An 8359-nucleotide genomic window follows, 5' to 3' on the forward strand; every position below is an offset into this window, starting at 1 on the left:
TGGAGGCTGTAATCGCTGCCAAAGGTGCTTCAACAAAGTCCTTAGTAAAGAGTCTGAAATACTGATGGCAATGTGTTATCTATTCATTTATAATACATTTTGCTAACATGTCTTAAGCGTGTTTTTGCGTTGTCATAATGGATATTGTGTGTAGATTGATGTGGGGGCAGGGGGGAATACATTTTTTCTCTCCACAGTTTGTTACATTTACAGTCTTAAAATGTCTTAATTTGTTCTCCACCCCACATCAATCTACACCCAATACCCCGTAATGATAAAGCAAAAACAAGTCGGGACATTTTAAAGCAAACGTATTAAAAATAAATGGAAATATCACACAAGGGTCTGTTTTCTTCCTGAATTCACTGTGTCCTCATCTCACTGGAGGGGGTGTAGCCTGTTTGGAGACACAGATAGGCTGCCATTTAAAGCAGGGAACTGGAGGCCGTCATCACAGCTGAGGCTGGCTGGCTGGACTTCTATCCACTACTTTTCTTTCTCACTTTCCCTCCCTCATTCATGGCTCCCACCCACTCCCCTGTCCTCCCACGACCCCTTCACCCCTCATACCCTCTCCCACCCACTCCCCTGTCCTCCCACGACCCCTTCACCCATCATACCCTCTCCCACCCACTACCTGTCCTCCTACGACCCCTTCACCCCTCATACCCACTCCCCTGTCCTCCCACGACCCCTTCACCCCTCATACCCACTCCCCTGTCCTCCCACTACCCCTTCACCCATCATACCCACTACCTGTCCTCCCACTACCCCCTCACCCCTTATACCCACTACCATGTCCTTCCACTACCCCTTCACCCCTCATACCCTCTCCCCTGTCCTTCCACTCCCCTGTCCTCCCACTACCCCTTCACCCCTCATACCCACTCCCCCTTCACCCCTCATACCCACTCCCCTGTCCTCCCACTACCCCTTCACCCCTCATACCCACTCCCCTGTCCTTCCACTCCCCTGTCCTTCCACTCCCCTGTCCTTCCACTCCCCTGTCCTCCCACTACCCCTTCACCCACTACCCTCTCCCACTTTCCCTCTTCCTTTTTAGTTCCTCCCTTCTTTCCCCTCCCCTTTCTATTCCCTTTCTATTCCCTTTCTCCCTCTCTCCCCTCTCTCCCTTCATCTCTGACTGATTTTGGGTTGAGGACATGTGTGCCCAGTTAACCAGAATAAAACGGCTCTTTTTTTATTTTATACTCTAGCTCTCTTTATTCTCATTATGCGTCTCTGTTGCGGATGGCTGCATCTCAAAATCCTAGTCTGCCTCCAGTTCCCAATGGAACCCGATTCCCAATATAGTGTACTACGTTTGACCGGGCCCCTATGTAGAGCTGGGACGCTAAAATGATCAACACGACCATCCCGATCACTTAGTTGGTAACGTTCATTATGAGAAGTTGCCTATACTAGAGAAAATGTCAAGTTATTTGCTCATTTATGTGATTTTAAAGGGACAAATGTTTGCTATAACCATCAAACTAGTAGTAGTAAGAAAAGAGAAGTTGCACATTTTGTTGTGAACTTGATATTCCGTTTATGGTTGTGTCATCAATTTAGCTGGAGGCCTATGGGTTCTGGTCATTAGTAGTGGGGAACAGGGCTGATGGCGCCGAATGAGCTTCTGGTTTCTGTAGGGGCCGGTTGGTCGGTTCTCTGGTTTCTGTAGGGGGCCGGTTGGTCGGTTCTCTGGTTTCTGTAGGGGCCGGTTCTCTGGTTTCTGTAGGGGCCGTTCTCTGGTTTCTGTAGGGGGCCGGTTGGTCGGTTCTCTGGTTTCTGTAAGGGGGCGGTTCTCTACGGTTTCTGTAGGGGGCGGTTCGCTCTGGTTTCTGTAGGGGGGCCGGTTGGCTCTGGTTTCTGTGGGGGCCGGTTGGCCGGTTCTCTGGTTTCTGTAGGCGGGCCGGTGGTCGGTTCTCTGGTTTCTGTAGGGGCGGTTGGTCGGTTCTCTCTGGTTTCTGTAGGGGGCGGTTGGTCGGTTCTCTGTTTCTGTAGGGGGCGGTTGGTCGGTTCTCTGGTTTCTGTAGGGGGCCGGTTGGTCGGTTCTCTGGTTTCTGGGGCCGGTTGGTCGGTTCTCTGGTTTCTGTAGGGGCGGTTTTTCTCTGGTTTCTGTAAGGGGGTTCCAGGGCCGGTTCTCTGGTTTCTGTAGGGGGCCGGTTCTCTGGTTTCTGTAGGGGGTTGGTCAGGTTCTTCTCTGGTTTCTGTAGGGGGCGGTTGGTCTTCTGGTTTCTGTAGGGGGCCGGTTGGTCGGTTCTCTGGCTTCTGTAGGGGGCCGGCTCTCTCTGGTCCTCTTCAATGAGCCTTTCACACACCCAGGGAATAGGAGGACAGTATTGTAGCTTTCGCGCACCAATCAAACCCAAACTATGAAGGAATTAGGTGCCATTTGGGTACATCCTGATCTCCTGATACTGGAAACACGGTTCAGCTGTGCTTCAGTCAGCCCGGCTAGTCCCGATACTGGAACACGGTTCAGCTGTGTTTCAGTCAGCCCTGCTAGTCCCGATACTGAACACGGTTCAGCTGTGTTTCAGTCGGCCCGCTAGTCCCGATACTGAACACGGCTCCAGCTGTTTCACGGCTGCCAGTCCCGATACTGGAACACGGTTCAGTCGGCCCGGCTAGTCTCGGGAGCATTGAACACGGTTCAGCTGTGTTTCAGTCGGCCCGGCTAGTCCCGATACTGGAACACGGTTCAGCTGTGTTTCAGTCGGCCCGGCACCCGATACTGGAACACGTCCTGTGTTTCAGTCTGGATACTGGAACACGGTTCAGCTGTGTTTCAGTCGGCCTGGCTAGTCCCGATACTGGAACACGGTTCAGCTGTGTTTCAGTCGTATTAGTCGATACTGGAACACGGTTCAGCTAGTCGTTGGGAGGCTTCCCTCTGTTACACTCGCACACCAACTGGAGCCTTAATTATTCCATGTTGTCGTGACAGTTTCACATGGAAACATGTTGACCCTAACCACTCCTGCCACATGGTTTAATATGCCCCTCGAGCACCATGTCTCTCGGCTCTCACACACACCATGTCTCTCTCACACACACCATGTCTCTCTCTCTCACACACACCATGTCTCTCTCTCTCACACACCATGTCTCTCTCTCACACACCATGTCTGTCGGCTCTCTCGCACACACCATCGTGCAATCGCTCTCTCTCGCTACCCATGTCTGTCTCTCTCGCGCACACCGTGATGTCTGTCTCATCGCGCACACCATGATGCTGTGCGCTCTCTCGCGCACACCATGATGCTGTCGGCTCTCTCGTTGTTGAATATCTAGCACACTGTGTCTGTCGCTCTCTCGCCCACCATGTCTGTCGGCTCTCTCGCGCCACCACCATCTGTCGGCTCTCTCTCGCGCACACCATGTCTGTCGGCTCTCTCGCGCACACCAGTCTGTCGCTCTCTCGCGCCCTGTGTCTGTCGGCTCTCTCGCCTGTGTCTGTCGGCTCATGTGTCTGTCGCTCTCTCGTCGCACACCATGTCTGTCGGCTCTCTCGCGCGACACCATGTCTGTCGCTCTCTCGCGCACACCATGTCCTGTCGCTCTGTCAGCGCACACCATGTCTGTCGCTCTCGTCGCACACCATGTCTGTCGCTCTCGTCGCGCACACCATGTCTGTCGCTCTCTCGCGCACACCATGTCTGTCGGCTCTCTCGCGCACACCATGTCTGTCGGCTCTCGTCGCGCACACCATGTCTGTCGCTCTGTCGCGCACACCATGTCTGTCGCTCTCTCGCGCACACCATGTCTGTCGCTCTCTCGCGCACACCATGTCTGTCGCTCTCTCGCGCACACCATGTCTGTCGCTCTCTCGCGCACACCATGTCTGTCGCTCTCTCGCGCACACCATGTCTGTCGCTCTGTCGCGCACACCATGTCTGTCGCTCTCGTCGCGCACACCATGTCTGTCGCTCTCGCGCACACCATGTCTGTCGCTCGTCGCGCACACCATGTCTGTCGCTCTTCGCGCACACCATGTCTGTCGCTCTCTCGCGCACACCATGTCTGTCGCTCTGTCGCGCACACCATGTCTGTCGCTCTGTCGCGCACACCATGTCTGTCGCTCTGTCGCGCACACCATGTCTGTCGCTCTGTCGCGCACACCATGTCTGTCGCTCTGTCGCGCACACCATGTCTGTCGCTCTGTCGCGCACACCATGTCTGTCGGCTCTGTCGCGCACACCATGTCTGTCGCTCTGTCGCGCACACCATGTCTGTCGCTCTGTCGCGCACACCATGTCTGTCGCTCTGTCGCGCACACCATGTCTGTCGCTCTGTCGCGCACACCATGTCTGTCGCTCTGTCGCGCACACCATGTCTGTCGCTCTGTCGCGCACACCATGTCTGTCGCTCTGTCGCGCACACCATGTCTGTCGCTCTGTCGCGCACACCATGTCTGTCGGCTCTGTCGCGCACACCATGTCTGTCGCTCTGTCGCGCACACCATGTCTGTCGCTCTGTCGCGCACACCATGTCTGTCCCGGCTCTGTCGCGCACACCATGCCTGCAATCGTCGCTCTGTCGGCACACCATGTCTGTCCGCTCTGTCCGCACGCACACCATGTCTGTCCGGCGCTCTGTCGCGCGCACCATGTCTGTCGGCTCTGTCGGCACACCATCAATGCGTCGGCTCTCAATCGGCGCCTTGCATAATGTCTGTAATCGGCTCTGTCGGCGCCACCGTAATCTGTCGTCTGTCGCGCTTCATGTCTGTGGCTCTGTCATACTCATGTCTGTCGGCTCTGTCGCGCACACCATGTCTGTGGGCTCATAATCGCGCACACCATGTCGCAATCGGCTCTGTCGCGCACACCATGTCTGTCGGCTCTGTCCAGCACACCGTGTCTGTCGCTCTGTCCCGCGCACACCATGTCTGTCAGCTCTGTCGGCGCCCACCAGTAATCTGTCGTCTGTCAGCGCCCACACCATGTCTGTCGGCTCTGTCGCGGCGCACACCATGTCTGTCGGCTCTGTCGCGCACCATGTCTGTCCGGCTCTGTCTTTTTCATGTCTGTCGCTCTGTCGCGCCACCTCACTTTGTCTAATCGTCTGTCCGGCGCACACCATGTCTGTCGGCTCTGTCGCGCACACCATGTCTGTCGCTCTGTCGCGCACACCATGTCTGTCGCTCTGTCGCACACCATGTCTGTCGCTCTGCTCGCGCACACCATGTCTGTCGCTCTGTCGCACACCATGTCTGTCGCTCTGTCGCGCACACCATGTCTGTCGGCTCTCTCGCGCACACACCATGTCTGTCGCTCTGTCGCGCACACCATGTCTGTCGCTCTGTCGCGCCACACCATGTCTGTCGCTCTGTCGCGCACACCATGTCTGTCGCTGTGTCGCAGCACACCATGTCTGTACGCTCTGTCGCGACACCATGTCTGTCGCGACACACCATGTCTGTCGCAAGCACACCATGTCTGTCGCAAGCACACCATGTCTGTCGCTAAGCACACCATGTCTGTCGCGCAGCATCATGCCATCAGTCTGTCGCGCACACCATGTCTGTCGCGCACACCATGTCTGTCGCGCACACCATGTCTGTCGCTACGACACCATGTCTGTCGCGACACCATGTCTGTCGCACACCATGTCTGTCGCGCACACCATGTCTGTCGCGCACACCATGTCTGTCGCGCGACACCATGTCTGTCGCGCACACCATGTCTGTCGCGCACACCATGTCTGTCGCTAGCACACCAGTGTCTGTCGCAAGCACACCATGTCTGTCGCGCACACCATGTCTGTCGCAGCACACCATGTCTGTCGCGCACACCATGTCTGTCGCTGCGACACCATGTCTGTCGCCGCTGCATCACCATGTCTGTCGCGCGACACCATGTCTGTCGCGCCACACCATGTCTGTCGCGCACACCATGTCTGTCGCGCACACCATGTCTGTCGCGCACACCATGTCTGTCGCGCACACCATGTCTGTCGCGCACACCATGTCTGTCGCGCACACCATGTCTGTCGCCAAGCCACACCATGTCTGTCGCGCACACCATGTCTGTCGCGCACACCATGTCTGTCGCGCGCACACCATGTCTGTCGGGCAAGCACACCATGTCTGTCGCGCACACCATGTCTGTCGGCGCAGACACGCATGTCTGTCGCGCGCACCATGTCAGACACCATGTCTGTCCGCGCACACCATGTCTGCCAACGCACACCATGTCTGTCGCCACACCAGCGGCCTGGGTCGCGACACGATGTCTGTCGCGACACCATGTCTGTCGCTAAGCACATTCATAGTTCGTCGCGCAGACACCATGCTCGCGCCGCAGACACCATGTTCGTCGCGCGACACCATGTCTGTCATACACACCATGTTCGTCGCGACACCATGTCTGTCGCGCGACACTATGTCTGTCAAGACACCATGTCTGTCGCTAAGACACCATGTCTGTTTCCGCAGACACCATGTCTGTCGCTAAGACACCATGTCTCACACACCATACGCCCGTCGACATCACATCATCGCGCACACCATGTCTGTCGCGCATTAACACCATGTTCATCGCGCACACCATGTCTGTCATGCAGACACCATGTCTGTCGGGCAGACACCATGTCTGTCGCGCACACCATGTCTGCGCACACCATGTCTGTCGCGCACACCATGTCTGTCGCGCAGACACCATGTCTGTCGCGCACACCATGTCTGTCAGCAGACACCATGTCTGTCGCGCACACCATGTCTGTCGCGCACACCATGTCTGTCGCTACACACCATGTCTGTCGCGCACACCATGTCTGTCGCCGCGACACCATGTCTGTCGCGCACACCATGTCTGTCGCGCGACACCATGTCTGTCGCTGCGACACCATGTCTGTCGCGACACCATGTCTGTCGCGCACACCATGTCTGTCGCAAGACACCATGTCTGTCGCAAGACATCTCATGTCTGTCGCGCACACCATGTCTGTCGCGCACACCATGTCTGTCGCGCACACCATGTCTGTCGCGCACACCATGTCTGTCGCGCACACCATGTCTGTCGCGCGACACCATGTCTGTCAGCGCGACACCATGTCTGTCGCTGCACACCATGTCTGTCGCGCACACCATGTCTGTCGCAAGACACCATGTCTGTCGCGACGACACCATGCCTGTCGCGCACACCATGTCTGTCAGCGACACCATGTCTGTCGCGCACACCATGTCTGTCGCGCACACCATGTCTGTCGCGCACACCATGTCTGTCGCGCACACCATGTCTGTCGCACCATGTTCAATGCTGACACCATGTCTGTCGCGCACAAGTCTGTCGCAGACACCATGTCTGTCGCGCACACCATGTCTGTCGCGCACACCATGTCTGTTTCACACCATGTCTGTCGCGCACACCATGTCTGTCGTCTGTCAGCAAGACACCATGTCTGTCGCGCACACCATGTCTGTCGCGCACACCATGTCTGTCGCGCACACTGATGTCTGTCAGACACACCCATGCCTGGTCTGTCGCGCACACTCATGTCTGTCGCGCACACCATGTCTGTCGCGCACACCATGTCTGTCGCAAGACACCATTACTCATGTCAAGCAAGACACCATGTCTGTCACGCTGACACCATGTCTGTCGCGTACACCATGTCTGTCGCAGACACCATAAACAAAGACACCATGTCTGTCGCAAGACACCATGTCTGTCGCGCACACCATGTCTCGTCGCGCACACCATGTCTGTCGCGCACACCATGTCTGTCGCGCACACCATGTCTGTCGCAGCACACCATGTCTGTCGCGCACACCATGTCTGTCGCGCACACCATGTCTGTCGCGCGACACCATGTCTGTCGCAGACACCATGTCTGTCGCGCACACCATGTCTGTCGCGCACACCATGTCTGTCGCAAGACACCATGTCTGTCGCAAGACACCATGTCTGTCGCGCACACCATGTCTGTCGCGCACACCATGTCTGTCGCGCACACCATGTCTGTCGCGCACACCATGTCTGTCGCGCACACCATGTCTGTCGCAAGCACACCATGTCTGTCGCGCAGACACCATGTCTGTCGCCGCACACCATGTCTGTCGCGCACACCATGTCTGTCGCGCACACCATGTCTGTCGCGCACACCATGTCTGTCGCGCACACCATGTCTGTCGCAGCACACCATGTCTGTCGCGCACACCATGTCTGTCGCGCACACTATGTCTGTCACAGACACCATGTCTCCGCACACCATGTCTGTCAGACACCAGACACCATGTCTGTCGCAGACACCATGTCTGTCGGGAAGACACCATGTCTGTCAGCTAAGACACCATGTCTGTCGCAAGACACCATGTCTGTCGCACACCATGTCTGTCGCGCACACCATGTCT

Source organism: Oncorhynchus gorbuscha, linkage group LG23, assembly GCF_021184085.1.
Source record: "Oncorhynchus gorbuscha isolate QuinsamMale2020 ecotype Even-year linkage group LG23, OgorEven_v1.0, whole genome shotgun sequence".
NCBI classification, from domain to species: domain Eukaryota; kingdom Metazoa; phylum Chordata; class Actinopteri; order Salmoniformes; family Salmonidae; genus Oncorhynchus; species Oncorhynchus gorbuscha.